The sequence below is a fragment of the Nerophis lumbriciformis genome, linkage group LG17 (genome assembly GCF_033978685.3).
Source record: "Nerophis lumbriciformis linkage group LG17, RoL_Nlum_v2.1, whole genome shotgun sequence".
Classification (NCBI taxonomy): domain Eukaryota; kingdom Metazoa; phylum Chordata; class Actinopteri; order Syngnathiformes; family Syngnathidae; genus Nerophis; species Nerophis lumbriciformis.
This window is the reverse complement of record NC_084564.2, coordinates 30215001-30235750: the sequence shown is the minus strand read 5'-3', so window position 1 is coordinate 30235750 and position 20750 is coordinate 30215001. Positions and strand designations below refer to the sequence as shown.

General features: G+C 38.5%; 2 protein-coding genes across 2 annotated transcripts in view; one reads left to right on the top strand and one right to left on the bottom strand.

Annotated features, from left to right (window-relative positions):
• sipa1l3 (signal-induced proliferation-associated 1 like 3) overlaps positions 1–20750 on the top strand; it is a 310964-nt gene that overhangs the window by 73807 nt on the left and 216407 nt on the right. The gene's annotated exons all lie outside the window — the stretch shown is intronic.
• map3k10 (mitogen-activated protein kinase kinase kinase 10) overlaps positions 1–20750 on the bottom strand; it is a 111610-nt gene that overhangs the window by 88496 nt on the left and 2364 nt on the right. The gene's annotated exons all lie outside the window — the stretch shown is intronic.

Here is a 20750-nt window from a genome sequence, read left to right as displayed (position 1 = left end):
CTTTTAAAAACACTCAGTAAAGGTTTGGGAACTGATTAGACACATTTTTGAAGCTTTTCAGGTGGAAATCTTTCCCATTCTTGCTTGATGTACAGCTTAAGTTGTTCAACAGTCACGGGGTCTCAGTTGTGATATTTTAGGCTTCATTATGCGCCCCACATTTTCAATGGGAGACAGGTCTGGACTACAGGCAGGCCAGTCGAGTACCTGCACAATTTTACTACGAAACCACACTGTTGTAACACGTGGCTTGGCATTGTCTTGCTGAAATGAGCAGGGGCGTCCATGATAACGTTGCTTGGATGGCAACATATGTTGCTCCAAAACCTGTATGTACCTTTCAGCATTAATGGTGCCTTCACAGATGTGTAAGTTACCCATGCCTTGGGCACTAATACACCCCCATACCATCACAGATGCTGGCTTTTCAACTATGCCCCTATAACAGTCCGGATGTCCACAGTTTCCAAAAACAATTTGAAATGTGGACTCGTCAGACCACAGAACACTTTTCTACTTTGCATCAGTCCATCTTAGATAAGCTCGGGCCCAGCGAAGCCGGCGGCGTTTCTGGGTGTTGTTGATAAATGGCTTTGGCTTTGCATATTAGAGTTTTACCTTGCACTTTTAGATAGCAATGAACTGTAGTTACTGACAGTGGTTTTGTTATGTGTTCCTGAGCTCATGTGGTAATATCCTTTACACACTGATGTCGCTTTTTGATGCAGTACCGCCTGAAGGATCCAAGGTCCGTAATATCATCGCTTACGTGCAGTGATTTCTCCAGATTCTCTGAACCTTTTGATGATATTACAGACCGTAGATGGTGAAATTCCGAAATTCCTTGCAACAGCGCGTTGAGAAATGTTGTTCTTAAACTGTTCAACAATTTGCTCACGCATTTGTTGACAAAGTGGTGACCCTCTCCCCATCCTTGTTTGTGAATGACTGAGCATTTCATGTAAGCTGCTTTTATACCCAATCATGGCACCCACCTGTTCCCAATGAGCCTGTTCACCTGTGGGATGTTCCAAATGAGTCTTTGATGAGCATTCCTCAACTTTATCAGTCTTTTTTGCAGGCATCAAATTCCAAATGAGCTAATATTTGCAAAAAATAACAAAGTTTTCCAGTTCGAATGTTAAGTACCTTGTCTTTGCAGTCTATTCAATTGAAAATCATTGTATTCTTTTTTTATTTACCATTTACACAACGTGACAACTTCACTGGTTTTGGGGTTTGTATATACCCATGTATTTTTTATTCATAAATCTTTCATCTCTTTATTTATTTTTCTATTTATTTTTTTTAATGTGTTTATTTATGTATAATGTACTAGTTTACTGAATAACTTAAACTAATGCTGTCAAATTATATATTTATATATGTTTATATATATATATATATATATATATATATATGTATGTATGTATGTATGTATGTATGTATGTATGTATGTGTATGTATGTATGTATATGTTTATATATTGTTTGTATATATTGCTTTAAATCAGATTAAATTTAAATGTAAATTAATCATGAATCTCATGATTAATCATTACTATCCAGCATAACTAAAATTATATTTAAAAAGAGACCCATTTTTGGCCACAAATAGACATTTATAGTCACAATGTCATCCAGGAATGTTATTTAAAATGTTTTACTTGAATGCACGTCATTTATTTGCCTTCCAGCTAACCATCCACGGTTAAGGTCAAGGAGCATGTAGGGCCGGAAAAAATGGTGCGGACAATCTGCGTATATACTGTACATGATTAATGCAATATTTTTTTGTGATTAAACACATTAATTAACTTGTTATATTACAGTGGTAATTGAGTAATTAAGTAAGTGTTGTTCTTTTTTCTTTTCTCTTCCCGTTATAAAGTGCTATATTTAAAACACAGGAAGGGAATACATTGTCAGTAAATGCTGAGCATGAGACTAAGCTCTGCTTCTTCCTACTCTTTTTTTGGATACATTGAATTGTACTATTGCAAACGTAATGTTCATCACCATGTTAATAACCTTAAGACCCAAGCTGTTTGTTTACATGCTTTTTTTTTTCTTTTTTCTCTTTGTTATTTGGGCTTATTGGACCCTAATTAGAATAAAATCTAAGAATCATCTTTTGATATGATGTACTTAGACCATAAGTACACAAACGTGTACTTCATGTTTAGTGACATGCTAATTCTTATTTTTACCCTTTTTTTCCCCCAAATTCCATTGTATGTTATACTCTTCTGACACCACCAGATGGCAGTATAAGTGTCCACATACGCGACCATAAGACTAAAATTCAGTAGTGTACACAATTTTGGAAATAAGAGCTAAAAGGTGCTGTCCACGCATGTGGCCACTAAGCCTTTAGAGGTTTAAACACGTCCAAAACAAATAAAACCAAAACCATAAATATTCTTAATAACAGTGGCGGGCCATGCTTTACCCACCTAGGCCTTCACTGATGTCCGACTTCAATGATGACCTCTCAAAATACCATCATTGATGTCACCACATGACCATTGACTATAAAAATGGTACCCATTACCTCCCTGCTTGGCACTCAGCATCAAGGGTTGGAATTGGGGGTTAAATCACCAAAAATGATTCCCGGGCGTGGCCAACGCTGCTGCTCACTGCTCCCCTCACCTCCAAAAGGATAATCTCACGGCACCTAGTGTGTGTGTGTGACAATCATTGATACTTTAACTTTAACTTTTAACTTTAAAGTACAAAAAGTAAAGATATCCTCAATGATTTATAATCATTATACCAGGGGTCTGCAACCCAACATGTTGAAAGAGCCATTTTGGACCAAAAATACAAAAAACTAATCTGTCTGGAGCTGCAAAAAGTTAAAAGTCTTATGTAAGTGTTATAATGAAGGCAAAACTTTAAGTTAGTGTCTCAGAAGGTGAGATAACTCCTGGAAATGACTGGCTTAAAACTTCCAAAGGTATAGATGTGTGTGTCCAAGTTAAAGAAAAGGACAGGCTGTCTTCTTCTAATGGATTTATTACAATCTTTGCAAGCTGGGTAACGTTTGCTGTGGTCTGGAACAACATTGTAACTTTTGCTGTGGTCTGGAACAACATTGTAACATTTGTTACAATGTTGTGATCAAGGGTGATGGGTCAAATGCAGAGGATAATTTCAACACACCTCGTGTGTGTGTGTGACAATCATTGGTACTTTAACTTTAACTTTAATTGCTGGAGAAATACTATACAGGAACACATTTACACCCTACTGAGCATTGAAACACATAAACAGTGTACAAAACGGGTTATTTTCTGGCGCATTTAAAAAATAAATTAAAACGCATCAGCAATTAAAACATATCTTATGTGGTACTGTCAAAATTAAAATAGCAAAAAACATGTTACAAGTGAAAAAATAAAATATTTGAACTCACAATTAGTAGGACCTATTCGACGCCGTATAAGCCAGTGGTACCCCTCGTGGTCGGCTTATTCGAGTGGAAGTGGCGAGCATTTCCCCATTTCATTGCCGGAACAGCCGAGCTAGCTTCCGGGGTTGGCCGACATCGTCTCACAAGGGTTGGAATTGGGGGTTGAATCACCAAAAATGATTCCCGGGCGTGGCTACCGCTGCTGCTCACTGCTCCCCTCACCTCCCAGGGTGTGATCAAGGGTGATGGGTCAAATGCAGAGAATAATTTCGCCACACCTAGTGTGTGTTTGACAATCATTGGTACTTTAACTTTAACTTTAAGATGTAGTTTCTCTTTAAATATCCTTCTTGAAAATGGCCTTGCAAATATGTATCTGACACCTAATCAACGTTTTGTTCTCCTTCTCTGCGAGCCCGGTATGGCTACGACGCAACACTTCCCGCTTCCTGCTAAATTGAAGATTGTGAATGGATACTCACTTTGGAATGTCAAGTGAGTATCCAGTCACAGTCTCGTTAACATCAGGCTACCTAGATAGGCTACTGTCAACAACTTCTGATCTGATTGGCTATCGCAACTGTCTATCAACTGTATGTGTTCTCAAATTCATCCGCTAACGCAGTGTTTTTCAACCTTTTTTGAGCCAAGGCACATTTTTTGCGTTGGAAAAATGCGACGCCACACCACCAGCATAAATCATTAAAAAACGAAACTCAATTGACAGTAAAAAGTCGTTGGCGCAATTGTTGGATATGACTTTAAAGCATAACCAAACATGCATCACTATAGCTCTTGTCTCAAAGTAGGTGTACTGTCACCACCTGTCACATCACGCCGTGACTTATTTGGAGTTGATTGCTGTTTTCCTGTGTGTAGTGTTTTACTTCTTGTCTTGCGCTCCTATTTTAATGGCTTTTTCTCTTTTTTTGGTATTTTCCTGTAGCAGTTTAATGTCTTCCTTTTAGCGATATTTACCGCATCTACTTTGTTTTAGCAATCAAGAATATTTCAGTTGTTTTTATCCTTCTTCGTGGGGACATTGTTGATTGTCATGTCATGTTCGGATGTACATTGTGGACGCCGTCTTTGCTCCACAGTAAATCTTTGCTGTCGTCCAGCATTCTGTTTTTGTTTACTTTGCAGCCAGTTCAGTTTTAGTTTTGTTCTGCATAACCTTCCCTAAGCTTCAGTGCCTTTTCTTAGGGGCACTCACCTTGTGTTTATTTTTGGTTTAAGCATTAGACACCTTTTTACCTGCACACTGCCTCCCGCTGTTTCCGACATCTACAAAACAATTAGCTACATGCTGCCACCTACTGATATGGAAGAGTATTACACGGTTACTCTGCCGAGCTCTAGACAGCACCGACACTCAACAACAATACATCATTTGCAGACTATAATTACTGGTTTGCAAAAAATATTTTTAACCCAAATAGGTGAAATTAGATAATCTCCCACGGCACACCAGACTGTATCTCACGGCACACTAGTGTGCCACGGCACAGTGGTTGAAAAACACTGCGCTAACGGTCCCGATGAGTATCCAATCACAGGACGCGTAAATGTCACGTTCAACGTGAGGCCATCTAGAAGGCCTTACTGACAACAACTCCTGATCTGATTGGCTATGGCAATTGTCTATCAACTGTATGTGCCCGTTCACTTACAGTGCACTTACAGTTGTTGGTTCTGAAGGCCTCTGGCAGATTTGGTACAGCATGGCAACATAAGCCAGCTGAATTCTGATTGGATACAAACTAAAAGTAAAAACAACAGCACTGGAAGGAGCATAATATGACATGAAGAGAATATGAATACTTTTACATATTTAGGGAAAGTGAATGAAAAAATAATTGTATTTTTAATTAAGATCATGATTTCTGGTTATGTTAGGCCAGCAGAGAAGGCCTCGCTGGCCCTGACTCCACACCACTGATAACAACACATCCAATAGTAATGTGGCAAGATGTCTTCTTTACGCAATCATTGGGAGAAACCTGAGGCTGATCCGGGATCAGTGTGACAGGTAAAGGTATGACCACCAGGCCAATGACTGTCCCACTCACAAACATGATGTGACATCACTCTCAGGAGGTCATAGTAACCAGATTATTCCCGTCCAAAGGCCTCGCCATTACACTCAAGACACAAACGTACACTTGCATGAATTCCAAGAGGATGAATTTAGAGAGAGGAAAAAAAAGCGAGCCAAAAATAAGTCTAGAAAAAAAACAGTGTCATATTGCGTCAATGTGCCTTGATGGCATATGAAAGAGGCGCGGAAGAATGAAGCATTATTGTTTACCCAGCTCATGGAAGGCGCTGGAGGAGGCTCGGGGGCCCGGGTTGCTGTGTAAAGAGCGCCCGTGCCAAGTGGTCGACACCTGAGACCAGCGCACCTGGACAATGAGCTGAGGTGTAACCCAAAACGTGGATGAACCGCTGTTTACCCCCCTGCACTCTCCTCCTCTTCTTCCTTCCCATCAGTCTCCACTCAGGAGCTTGACGGGAATACATGACGACGCCACAGGTGGCGCCCTCTATAGGCTGTGGGAGAGATCTTAGCATACATGGATACATTTACTCTTAAAAGTTTCCTCAACATTAGCCTAAAGTTGTACGGTATACCGCTATTAGTAAAGTGCCGCGATACTAATGGATTATATTTGGTACTATGCCGCCTCTGAAAAGTACCGGTCCCCTCCCCCCGGGACCCCCCGTCGTGGTCACGTCGTGACATTGCTGGTTTTACGAGCAGCGCGCACACACAGAGTACTTACAAGCAGACACAGTGTGTAGACAGAAAAGGGAGAACGGACGCATTTTGGTTTAAAAAGTAAAGATAAATTTGAAGTTATAACACTGAAACACCCTCAGGAAGAGGTGCTTTAAGACATGGCTAGCTAGCTAGTGGCTAATAATAATAATTTAGCTACTTCTAAATCACTAATCCTCGTCTCCATGGCAACAAATAAAGTACGTTTCTTACAAGTATCATTATCACTGCAGGACAAGGAATAGCTAAACATGCTTCAGCACACACAGTAGGAGGGTACAATAGTTCACCGGCGTCACAATGTAAACAAATGTCATGGGTGGATCTACACCTGACATCCACTGTAATGATACCAAGTACAGGAGCATATCTAGTCGATGCTACTATGATTACATTGATATTTTTTAGCATTACAAAATCTTCTTTCGTTTTTTTTTTTTTTTATATTCTCCTTATAAACTCTTTGAATATGACCAATGTTTGATCCTGTAACTACTTGGTATCGGATCGATACCTAAATGTGTGGTATCACCCAAAACTAATGTAAAGTATCAAAGAAGAGAAGAATAAGTGATTATTACATTTTAACAGAAGTGTAGATAGAACATGTTAAAAGAGAAAATAAGCAGATATTAACAGTAAATGAACAAGTAGATTAATAATTCATTTTTACAGTTTGTCCTTAATAATGTTGACAAAATAATAGGTAGATAAATGACACAATATGTTACTGCATATGTCAGACTAATTAGGAGTCTTTTTTTGTTTACTTACTACTAAAAGACAAGTTGTCTCGTATGTTCACTATTTTATTTAAGAACTAAATTGCAATAATAAACATATGTTTAATATACCGTAAGATCTTTTGTTAAAATAAAGCAAATAATGCCATTTTTTTGCTGTCCCCTTTATTTAGAAAAGTACCGAAAGGTATCTAAATACATACAAAATATCGGTATCGGGACAACACGACATTAGACAAATGGTCAATGACTTAGGTAGACGTTTTATTAGCAGCAATGACTTTTTTTTGTTAACCAAATCTTGGCAATTTTATGCCAAAAGATGTCTTTGAATGAATGATTCATGGCGCCTGGGATGATATTTGATTAGTATTAGTCATAAATGTATGCATTATCCTGTTATATATCACATTCTACAAACCCCGTTTCCATATGAGTTGGGAAATTGTGTTAGATGTAAATATAAATGGAATACAGTGATTTGCAAATCATTTTCAACCCATATTCAGTTGAATATGCTACAAAGACAACATATTTGATGTTCAAACTGATAAACTTTTTTTTTTTTGCAAATAATCATTAACTTTTAAATTCGATGCCATCAACACGTGACAAAGAAGTTGGGAAAGGTGGCAATAAATACTGATAAAGTTGAGGAATGCTCATCAAACACTTATTTGGAACATCCCACAGGTGAACAGGCAAATTGGGAACAGGTGGGTGCCATGATTGGGTATAAAAGTAGATTCCATGAAATGCGCAGTCATTCACAATCAAGGATGGGGCGAGGGTCACCACTTTGTCAACAAATGCATGAGCAAATTGTTGAACAGTTTAAGAAACACCTTTCTCAACCAGCTATTGCAAGGAATTTAGGGATTTCACCATCTACGGTCCGTAATATCATCAAAGGGTTCAGAGAATCTGGAGAAATCACTGCACGTAAGCAGCTAAGCCCGTGACCTTCGATTCCTCAGGCTGTACTGCATCAACAAGCGACATCAGTGTGTAAAGGATATCACCATATGGTCTCAGGAACACTTCAGAAACCCACTGTCAGTAACTACAGTTGGTCGCTACATCTGTAAGTGCAAGTTAAAACTCTCCTATGCAAGGCGAAAACCGTTTATCAACAACACCCAGAAACGCCGTCGGCTTCGCTGGGCCTGAGCTCATCTAAGATGGACTGATACAAAATGGAAAAGTGTTCTGTGGTCTGACGAGTCCACATTTCAAATTGTTTTTGGAAACTGTGGACGTCGTGTCCTCCGGACCAAAGAGGAAAAGAACCGTCCGGATTGTTATAGGCGCAAAGTTGAAAAGCCAGCATCTGTGATGGTATGGAGGTGTATTAGTGCCCAAGACATGGGTAACTTACACATCTGTGAAGGCGCCATTAATGCTGAAAGGTACATACCGGTTTTGGAGGAACATATGTTGCCATCCAAGCAACGTTACCATGGACGCCCCTGCTTATTTCAGCAAGACAATGCCAAGCCACGTGTTACATCAACGTGGCTTCATAGTAAAAGAGTGCGGGTACTAGACTGGCCTGCCTGTAGTCCAGACCTGTCTCCCATTGAAAATGAAGCCTAAAATACCACAACGGAGACCCCCGGACTGTTGAACAACTTAAGCTGTACATCAAGCAAGAATGGGAAAGAATTCCACCAGAGAAGCTTAAAAAATGTGTCTCCTCAGTTCCCAAACGTTTACTGAGTGTTGTTAAAAGGAAAGGCCATGTAACACAGTGGTGAACATGCCCTTTCCCAACTACTTTGGCACGTGTTGCAGCCATGAAATTCTAAGTTAATTATTATTTGCAAAAAAAAAAATAAAGTTTATGAGTTTGAACATCAAATATGTTGTCTTTGTAGTGCATTCAATTGAATATGGGTTGAAAAGGATTTGCAAATCATTGTATTCCGTTTATATTTACATCTAATACAATTTCCCAACTCATATGGAAACGGGGTTTGTAATTGTATTGAGTTTGTGGACCCCAGGGAAGACTATTGGGTTTTTGTGGCAACCAGCTAATGGGGATCCTTAATAGAAATCAAAACACAATATGAAGCAAAAGTGAACAAAATGGGAAGTCTGAGTACCGCTGGAGCGGGGGTCACATGTGGCTCTTTAGTGGCGCCGTGGTGGCTCCCTGGAGCTTTTTCAAAAATGTATGAAAATGGCAAAAAAATGGGGTGAAAAATATGTTGTTGTTTTTTTATTATGGTTTCTGTAGGAGGACAAACATGACCATGACTTCCTAATTGTTAGAACTACCACTGTTTAATATATTTGTGTGTATGCTTTACTGATGACACTATTTGGCGAGCGCCGTTTTGTCCTACTAATTTCAGCAGCCCTTGAACTCACCATAGTGTGGACTGTGACGCAACAGTTTGTTCACATGTACAACTTTCTCCGACGCTGCCACAGAAAGACGTGTTTTATGCCACTCCTTCTTTGTCTCATTTTGTCCACCAAGCGTTTTATGCTGTGCATGAATGCACAAAGGTGAACTTTGTTGATGTTATTGGCTTGTGGGAGTGCTAATCAGGCATATTTGGTCAGGGCATGACTGCAAGCTAATCGATGCGAACATGCTATTTAGGCTAGCTGTATGGACATATTGCATCATTATGCCTCGTTTGTAGGTATATTTGAGCTCATTTAATTTCCTTTACTTATGTCCTCTGTCTATTTAGTTTATTTTTCCATGTTTCATGTTATCTGTGTGTCAGATTGGCTGCATTTATGATAGTTGTTTGTGTGCGATGTTGTTCCAGACCACAGCAAACTTTACCCATCTTGCAAAGATTGTAATAAATCCATGTCGTTTCCTTTAACTTGGACACACATCTATACCTTTGGTCATTAAAAGACAGTCATTTCCAGGAGTTATCTCACCTTCTGAAAAGCCTGCATTTCTATAATGTTTTCCATTGTTGTAAAAATGTGTAGAATAAATACTACATTTCAACATTTCTGTCAACGAAAATTTGCGACACATAGTTTATTGTTTATTGAATGGATCCCCATTAGCTGACGCCAAGGCGACTGCTAGTCTTCCTGGGATCCATATAGGAGCATACAAAATAAAAATACAAAGAATACATGCATTACCAAACATTATACAAAGGAAAAATACAACATAAGATAAAAAAGCTAGCTAAACCCAGTATTAAAAATTCATGTCATGTGGGCAGCTGCAATAGTCATTTTGATAGTAGGCTAATATAGCTAATTAGCCACTTACATCATGTGTTGCCTTCATTATAACACTTATATAAGTCTTTTAATTTTTTTGCCGCTCCAGACCGATTACTTTTTTTGTATTTGTGGCCCAATATGGCTCTTTCAACGTTTTGGGTTGCCGACCCCTGGAGTAAAAAAAAACATATTATTTCCTCCATTCTTCCAAATGTCTTTCCAGTGTGTATTTCTCCCCTTGTCCCTGTCAGGCAAATACTGCAAACCCTCGAGTCATACTTAATGATTCACATACTTCATGATTAAAACCCCCACACTGCAAAAAGTCAGTGTTCAAAAACAAGGGGGGGGGGGGAATACAAAAATGAGGGGTATTTTACTTGAACTAAGGAAAATTATCTGCCAATAGAACAAGAAAATTTGGCTTGTCAAGACATTCCAAAACAAGTAAAATTAGCTAACCTCAATGAACCCAAAAAAACCTTAAAATAAGTATATTCTCACTAATAACAAGAGCACTTTTCTTGATTGAAAAAAAAAAATGAGACCTTTTTTCTCAATATGTTGAAAAATATTCTTAAATGTAAATGCTAGTGCCATTATCTTGACATAATGATATCGCCCGGCATTACATTTCTTGAAAACAGCAAACTTATACTAAAAACTAGTTTATTTATCTTAATGGAAAGGCAACAAGGCAACCGCTTGTTACTCTCGGGGTCTACTAGCCGCTCAGGCAAATCATATTGTCTAAAAATGCATTTTCCCATCGATAACATGACATCATCGCGCCAAGTGCGTGTTCTTTCAGTCAATTAGTGCGAGAGGATTTTATATATATATATATATATATATATATATATATATATATGTATATATATAGATATAGATATATATATATATATATATATATATATATATATATATATATATATATATATATATATATATATAGATAGATATAGATGTATAGATGTATAGATATATATAATATCCTTCTTTTCAAGCAAGAATGGGAAATAATTCCACCTGAAAAGCTATAAAAATGTGTCTACTCAGTTCCCAAACGTTTACTGAGTGTTGTTAAAAGGAAAGGCCATGTAACACAGTGGTAAAAATGCACTTGTGACAACTTTTTTGCAATGTGTTGCTGCCATTAAATTCTAAGTTCATGATATATATATATATATATATATATATATATATATATATATATATATATATAAAATCACATTTTTATTATTGTAAATTTGAATAATTTACCTGAATGTGCATGAAATATTTCTGTTCAAAATAGTTTGTCACATGTTAAATGTTTAAATATCAACTGTCAGTTTACTGTACTGTGCCAACTGTACTACTATATGAGTACGTATTTTCTCTTGTTTCATTGAAAATAAAACCGCAAAGTCCATTTCGCTGTCATCTGTTTTAATTACGAGACACAATTGTGTCAAAGTCATGATTTTTTTTTGTTCATGCTTGAAATAAGAGATTACTACTTTGAAAAAGCAGTTTTATACACAGCTTTGCAACAGTTGATATTCTAGTTTGAAGCATGTTTTACTCAATATAGGTCATCAAATCTCAGCTACAAGCTGTAATATCTTACTGAGATCATTTAGGACCAACACACATAAAACAAGTAAAACACTCTAACATAAAATCTGCTTAGTGAGAAGAATTATCTTATCAGACAGAAAATAAGCAAATATCACCCTTATTTGAGATATTTAATCTTACTTAGATTTCAGTTTTTGCAGTGCACACATCCGAGGGGGGATAGAGAGAGCCCAAGCCCCTGACTAAGACCATTTCTTCTGCTGTTATTTACAAGGAGACAATAGTCTACATTAGAGCAGTGACATTTATTGCAGCAGCAAATCGAGGCTAGAAGCTGCATGACTCAGTGACACAGAAGCAATGCCATGTAGAAGGGTGTCCAATGGTGTTACGTTTGACGTTGCTGGTAATGGAGCAAAGGGAAGGAAAGGGATGTCAAGAAATGGAACTATTGGCCTGAGTGAGGGTGAGACGATGCAAAGACGATGGGGCCGTTTGTGCGTCGATGTTACACTTCACTTTAAAAAGAGCCTTTAGTCGGCATCCTGCACACTCCACCTCCACTGGGATACTCCACCCCGCATGGCCCACGAGCATGTCAGCGAAGATCAACACACGCCGCCTGAGACGCATAATATTGCCCCCGTGCACTTGCATGCATGCACGCTTTGTGTGCGATGCGCCAACAACTGCAACTGCGTCTTTAAACAGCAAGTAGCACAAAGGACCAAAAATAGCACGGTTAGTTGCAGAGCAGAACTGCTCTCCTCGAGTAGGAGGAGGAGGAGCAGCAGGATGACGGGAAAAGGTGGTGGGAATTCACGGATTCCCTAGTTTCTCCTCATTAATTACATGACATTAATATTTGTGTTTATATAAGGACATACACTTGCTAGCCACTACAATGCTAGAATCATATACAAAATTATTTATAAGTAGACATAAATGACGCACTGTATCTTTATTATTGTGATTGTACAAAATCCAAAAGCAGTGAAGTTGTCACGTTGTGTAAATGGTAAAAAAAAAAAAGAGAATACAATGATTTGCAAATCCTTTTCAACTTATATTCAATTGAATAGACTGCAAAGACATGATACTTAACATTCGAACTGAGAAACTAGTTTTTTTTTTGCATATAATCATTAACTTAGAATTTAATGGCAGCAACACTTTGCAAAAAGGTTGTCACGGGGGCATTTTTACCACTGTGTTACATGGCCTTTCCTTTTAACAACACTCAGTAAACGTTTGGGAACTGAGGAGACACAATTTTGAAGCTTTCAGGTGGAATTCTTTCTTTTTTTGCTTGATGTACAGCTTAAGTTGTTCAACAGTCCGGGGGTCTCTCATTTGGAATTTGATGGCTGCACCATGTTTCAAAAAAACTGGCACAATTGGCAAAAAAGACTGAGAAAGTTGAGGAATGCTCGTCAAACACTTATTTGGAAACATCCCACAGGTGAACAGGCTAATTGGGAACAGGTGGGTGCCATGATTGGGTATAAAAGCAGCTTCCATGGAATGCTCAGTCATTCACAAACAAGGATGGGGCGAGGGTCACCACTTTGTCAACAAATGCCTGAGCAAATTGTCGAACAATTTAAGAACAACCTTTCTCAACGAGCTATTGCAAGGAATTTAGCGATTTCACCATCTACAGTCCATAATATCATCAAAAGGTTCAGAGAGTCTGGAGAAATCACTGCATGTAACATTGAATGTCCGTGACCTTTGATCCCTCAGGCTGTACTGCATCAAAAAGCGACATCAGTGTGTAAAGGATATCACCACTTGGGCTCAGGAACACTTCAGAAAACTACTGACAGTAACTAGTTTGTCGCTACATCTGTAAGTGCAAGTTAAAACTCCTATGCAAGGCGAAAACCATTTATAAACAACACCCACAAACACCGCCGGTTTTGTTGGGCCCGAGCTCATCTAAGATGGACTTATGCAAAGTGGAAAAGTGTTCTGTGGTCTGACGAGTCCACATTTCAAATTGTTTTTGGAAACCGTGAACGTTGTGTCCTCCAGACCAAAGAGGAAAAGAACCATCCGGACTGTTCTAGGTGCAAAGTTGAATAGCCAGCATGTGTGATGGTATGGGGGTGTATTAGTGCCCAAGGCATGGGTAACTTACACATCTGTGAAGGCACCATTAATGCTGAAAGGTACATACAGGTTTTGGAGCAACATATGTTGCCATCCAAGCTACGTTATCATGGACGCCCCTGCTTATTTCAGCAAGACAATGCCAAGCCACGTGTTACAACAGCGTGGCTTCATAGTAAAAGAGTGCGAGTACTAGACTGGCCTGCCTGTAGTCCAGACCTGTCTCCTATTGAAAATGTGTGGTGCAATATGAAGCCTAAAATACCCCAATGGACTGTTGAACAACTTAAGCTGTACATCAAGCAAGAATGGGAAAGAATTCCACCTGAAAAGCTTAAAAAATGTGTCTCCTCAGTTCCCAAACGTTTACTGAGTGTTGTTAAAAGGAAAGGCCATGTAACACAGTGGTAAAAATGCCCCTGTGACAACTTTTTTGCAATGTGTTGCTGCCATTAAATTCTAAGTTCATGATTATTTGCAAAAAAAAAATGAAGTTTCCCAGTTGGAACATTAAGTATCTTGTCTTTGCAGTCTATTCAATTAAATATAAATTGAAAAGGATTTGCAAATCATTGTATTCTGTTTTTGTTTACCATTTACACAATGTGACAACTTCACTGCTTTTGGGATTTGTATATCACAAGGACATATAATCCTTCTAGCAACATTGGGTGTATATTTGAAGACTTTCATCGTGTCTGAAGAGTCAATTGAAACTACAGTATGTCATTTTAAAAGGGGACCCATAATTATTTACCGCTTTTCTGAAATGTTGTTACAATGTTGGATACTTAAACAATGACAAAGTATCAATTCATAAGGTTGAAGCAATTGGAGCTTACACGCAGTTTTTGAAAGCTGTGTTTTGGAGTTTTTTGTTTTATTTTTTACACTGGACCATTTGTGATGTCACACATTGAGGGATGTACTTATGTGGGTATTTCTAGTACATGTTCTCTGCTCTGCCCTCTAGTTGAATTTTTTTGCCAATGCCTGGAGCCCCTACTGTTTTTCCTTCTTTCCTCCTTGTCTATGAAATAAATACAAAAGTGTTTATTTATCCAAAACACTTTACACAAGACTGTTTTCTCAACATGGACCAGTAAACACGAAGCCGGATTAGCCGCCAAACTCAGACAACAAAGATGGCTTGTTTTGAGGTATCACAAGAAAAGGTAGGATATAGGGATGTCGGCCGATAAATGCTTTAAAATGTAATATCGGAAATTATCGGTATCAGGTTTTTTTTATTATCGGTATCTTTTTTTAAATTTTTTATTTTTTTTTTATTAAATCAACATAAAAAACACAAGATACACATACAATTAGTACACCAACCCAAAAAACCTCCCTCCCCCATTTACACTCATTCACACTCATTCACTCAACAGGGTTGTTTCTTTCTGTTATTAATATTCTGGTTCCTACATTATATATCAATATATATCAATACAGTCTGCAAGGGATACAGTCCGTAAGCACACATGATTGTGCGTGCTGCTGGTCCACTAATAGTACTAACCTTTAACAGTTAATTTTACTCATTTTCATTAGTTACTAGTTTCTATGTAACTGTTTTTATATTGTTTTACTTTCTTTTTTATTCAAGAAAATGTTTTTAATTTATTTATCTTATTTTATTGTATTAATATTTTAAGAAGGACCTTATCTTCACCATACCTGGTTGTCCAAATTAGGCATAATAATGTGTTAATTCCACGACTGTTTATGTCAGTATCGGTTGATATCGGTATCGGTTGATATCACTATCGGTTATTAAAGAGTTGGACAATATCGGAATATCGGATATCGGCAAAAAGCCATTATCGGACATCCCTAGTAGGATACAGTATTATTTCCATCGAATCGTGGCATGCGCACGATATTGTTTAACTGTCATGCGACACGCAGCAAGATAAAGGCTGGCTTTTTTTGTAGCTCTATGTTGGTCTGAGAATGGGTACCTGATATTGTGACTAGCAATTCTATAGGCTATATTTAGAGATGTCCGATATTATCGGCCGATAAATGGTGTTAAAATGTAATATTGGAAATTATTGGTATCGTTTTTTTTATTATCAGTATCCTTTTTTTTTTTTTTTGGTATTAAATCAACATAAAAAACACAAGATACACTTACAATTAGTGCACCAACCCAAAAAACCTCCCTCCCCTATTTACACTCATTCACACAAAAGGGTTGTTTCTTTCTGTTATTAATATTCTGGTTCCTACATTATATATCAATATATATCAATACAGTCTGCAAGGGATACAGTCCGTAAGCACACATGATTGTGCGTGCTGCTGGTCCACTAATAGTACTAACCTTTAACAGTTAATTTGACTCATTTTACTAGTTTCTATGTAACTGTTTTTATATTGTTTTACTTTATTTTTTATTCAAGAAAATGTTTTTAATTTCCATCCAACCATCCATTTTCTACCGCTTATTCCCATCGGGGTCGCGTTTTTAATTTATTGATCTTATTTTTTATTTATTTTTATTTTTTTAAAGTACCTTATCTTCACCATACCTGGTTGTCCAAATTAGGCATAATAATGTGCTAATTCCATGACTGTATACATCGGTTGATATCGGTATCGGTTGAAAACGGTATCGGTAATTAAAGAGTTGGACAATATCGGAATATCGGATATCGGCAAAAAGCCATTATCGGACATCCCTAGCTATATTGTTTATTAAGTTTATTTGTGATTTAAAAAAAATACCTGCGTTAATTGTCTTATATATGTAACAGTGTACATTTTCAAAAGATACATTCTGATACTTTTGGAGATAGTGGGGCGTGGACGTTTTCACTTGCAATCTGGGAACGCCTCCATGAATTGTTTGCAGGCATACACAAACAACGGCTTTTAACTGTGACTCTGGAGCAAAAGGTACGCAAAATGTACACCAAAACATATCCAATACATGTTATCAAGACCAGTCCTTCTCATAGTTTGCTGTCACTGCTCCTCTGGAGGACAGAAATTCCTGTTAGCACTTTACATGTATTCCTGTGTACAAAACCCAAAAGCAGTGAAGTTGTCACGCTCTGTAAATGCTAAATAAAAACAGAAAACAATGATTTGCAAATCCTTTTCAACTTATATTCAATTGAAGAGACTGCAAAGACAAGATACTTAACATTCGAACTTAGACTTTTTTTTTTTTTTTTAAATAATCATTAATTTAGAATTTAATGGCAGCAACACGTTGCAAAAAAGTTGTCACAGGGGCATTTTTACCACTGTGTTACATGGCCTTTCCTTTTAACAACACTGACAACTGAGGAGACACAATTTTGAAGCTTTTCAGGTGGAATTCTTTCCCATTCTTGCTTGATGTACAGCTTAAGTTGTTCAACAGTCCGGGGGTCTCCGTTGTGCTATTTTAGGCTTCATAATGCGCCACACATTTTCAATGGGAGACAGGTCTGGACTACAGGCAGGCCAGTCTAGTACCCGCACTCTTTTACTACGAAGCCACGCTGTTGTAACACATGGCTTGCTGAAATAAGCAGGGGCGTCCACGATAACGTTGCTTGGATGGCAACATATGTTGCTCCAAAACCTGTATGTACCTTTCAGCATTAATGGTGCCTTCACAGATGTGTAAGTTACCCATGCATTGGGCACTAATACACCCCTATACCATCACACATGCTGGCTTTTGAACTATGCCCCTATAACAGTCCGGATGGTTCTTTTCCTCTTTGGTCCGGAGGACACGACGTTCACGGTTTCCAAAAACTATTTGAAATGTGGACTTGTCAGACCACAGAACACTTTTCCACTTAGTATCAGTCCATCTTAGATGAGCTCAGGCCCAGCGAAGCCGATGGCGTTTCTGGGTGTTGTTGATAAACGGTTTTCGCCTTGCATAGGAGAGTTTTAACTTGCACTTACAGATGTAGCGACAAACTGCTGTTACTGACAGTGGTTTTCTGAAGTGTTCCTGAGCTCATGTGGTGATATCCTTTACACACTAATGTCGGTTTTTGATGCAGTACCGCCTGAGGGATCGAAGATCACGGGCATTGCCGCTTACGTGCAGTGATTTCTCCAGATTCTCTGAACTTTTGATGATATTACGGACCGTAGATGGTGAAATCCCTAAATTCCTTGCAATAGCTCTTTGATAAATGTTGTTCTTAAACTGTTCGACAATTTGCTCACACATTTGTTGACAAAGTGGTGACCCTCGCCCCGTCCTTGTTTGTGAATGACTGAGCATTTCATGGAAGCTGCTTTTATACCCAACCATGGCACCCACCTGTTCCCAATGAGCCTGTTCACCTGTGGGATAGTCTTTGATGAGCATTCCTCAACTTTCTCAGTCTTTTTTGCCAGTCGTGCCAGATTATTTGAAACATGTTGCAGGCATCAAATTCCAAATGAGCTAATATTTGCAAAAAATAACAACGTTTTCCAGATCGAACGTTAAGTATCTTGTCTTTGCAGTCTATTCAATTGAATATAGGTTGAAAAGGATTTGCAAATCATTGTATTCTCTTTTTATTTACCATTTACACAACTTCACTGGTTTTGGGTTTTGTACGTACTACTTCTACTGAGTAGAACAGGTGGCCTATTTGTTGGATTTAGCACTGCTGCCCCCCAACTTTAGGTTTGTGTATCGTTCTAACGGGAAATGGGGCGGTATAGCTCGGTTGGTAGAGCGGCCGTGCCAGCAACTTGAGGGTTGCAGGTTCGATCCTCGCTTCCGCCATCCTAGTCACTGCCGTTGTGTCCTTGGGCAATACATTTTACCCACCTGCTCCCAGTGCCACCCACACTGGTTTAAATGTAACTTAGATATTGGGTTTCACTATGTAAAGCGCTTTGAGTCACTTGAGAAAAAGCGCTATATAAATGTAATTCACATCACAATACTACAATGTAGACACAGAACTGCACATCTTCCCTGTTGCTTGCACCTCCCGACACTTCTCCCACACCTCCAGGGGGTCCTGACCCACTATTTGAGAAACACTGGTCTAGACCACAAGGAGGAATGGTAATTGTAGATTGGAACCATCGTAGGTCCCCTTTAAGCACTGTTTCTATGGGCAACATCATAACATTGTTGTGTTGCTTCTTATTAAGTTTTGTCCCATTTATTTACAAATGGGTCATATAGACTTGGGATGTCCCGATCCAGGTTTTTGCACTTTCGATCCGATAACGATACTGACCGATACCGATGCTGACCGATACTGATGTATTAAAGTTTAAAGTTATTTAGCCTACTTAGTTGTCAGAATCATGTTGAAAAGGGTTTTAGTACTCTTGATAACAACTAGCCAGCTGAATTAGGGGAGTTTGAATAATACACAATGGTTGGTAACAAGAAACTGACCTGTTTATTCAAGGATAAACACAAAATAGAAAAAAATTATACATGACAAACAGAAATGGCATCATTGAACTAGGGCTGGGCGATATGGCCTTTTTTTAATATTGCGATATTTTAAGGCCATATTGCGATACACGATATATATCTCGATATTTTGCCTTAGCCTTGAATGAACACTTGATGCATATAATCACAGCAGTATGATGATTCTATGTGTTTTGATTGATTGATTGAGACTTTTATTAGTAGGTTGCACAGTGAAGTACATATTCCGTACAATTGACCACTAAATGGTAACACCCCAATAAGTTTTTCAACTTGTTTAAGTCGGGGTCCACTTAAATTGATTCATGATACAGATATATACTATCAGATATATACTATCATCATAATACAGTCATCACACAAGATAATCACATTGAATTATTTACATTATTTATAATCCAGGGTGTGGAGGGGGGCGCCGGACGTAAGTGTCAAAAAGACAGCTAAAAGAGTTTGATATGAGAATAAATCTAAAGTTAAAATATAGGGTAGAAATGCACCAATTTGCAGGAAATGTAGTCTTGATTTTCAAAATTTTATTTTAAGGCTTGCATGTCTACATTAAAACATTCTTCTTCATACTGCATTAATATATGCTACTTTTAAACTTTTATGCAGAGAAGGAAATCACAACTAAAAAAATCACTAATTTTTTCAAAAGGTGTTGATGTGGAAATTTTTGTCTGGGCATTTTGATGGTGTGGACGTGTGGCACCGAATGGGGATAAGCGTCTCGACAGATGTCACAATATTTGAACAATGATGACGAAAACTGTTTTCTCTGTCGTGTCCGTGTGTCGAAAATTGTTATGCGCTTATTTGATTTTGTGCGTGGCATATAATTGCTATGCGCACAGGCGCGCACCTTAGAGGGAACGTGGGTCGCACGGCTGCGCTAGCATCACAGCTAACGTTAGCCATGCTGCTACCTCTCTGCTCGGGGAGGACGTATACGTATGTGACGTATGACGTGACAGTATGTGACGTATGTAAGAAGGTGCGCTTGCTGTCTGTGAGAGGGAGACACAGGAAAGAGTGAGAAGAGCCTGTCGTGTAATGCCAGCAGCTAAAAGCAACTGCGTGAGAATCCACAGACCTGTGGATGTGTTGAAGGTGTGCTGGAAAATGCGGAACGAAAATTAGGGAGCAGCAGAAAAGTGGAATGTATTATTTAAATCGGTGCGTTGGAAAACACGGACCGGAGTTTTTTTAAAAACTGGATCTGGATCGGAATTTTCCCATGCCTTGCCGATACACATTTTTTGGCAAATATCGGCGGCCGATCCGATCCAAATATCGGATCGGGACATCCCTAATATAGACGTATAACTCGGTTGGTAGAGTGGCCGTGCCAGCAACTTGAGGGTTCCAGGTTCGATCCCCGCTTCCGCCATCCTAGTCACTGCCGTTGTGTCCTTGGGCAAGACACTTTACCCACCTGCTCCCAGTGCCACCCACACTGGTTTAAAAAAAAATGTAACTTAGATATTGGGTTTCACTATGTAAA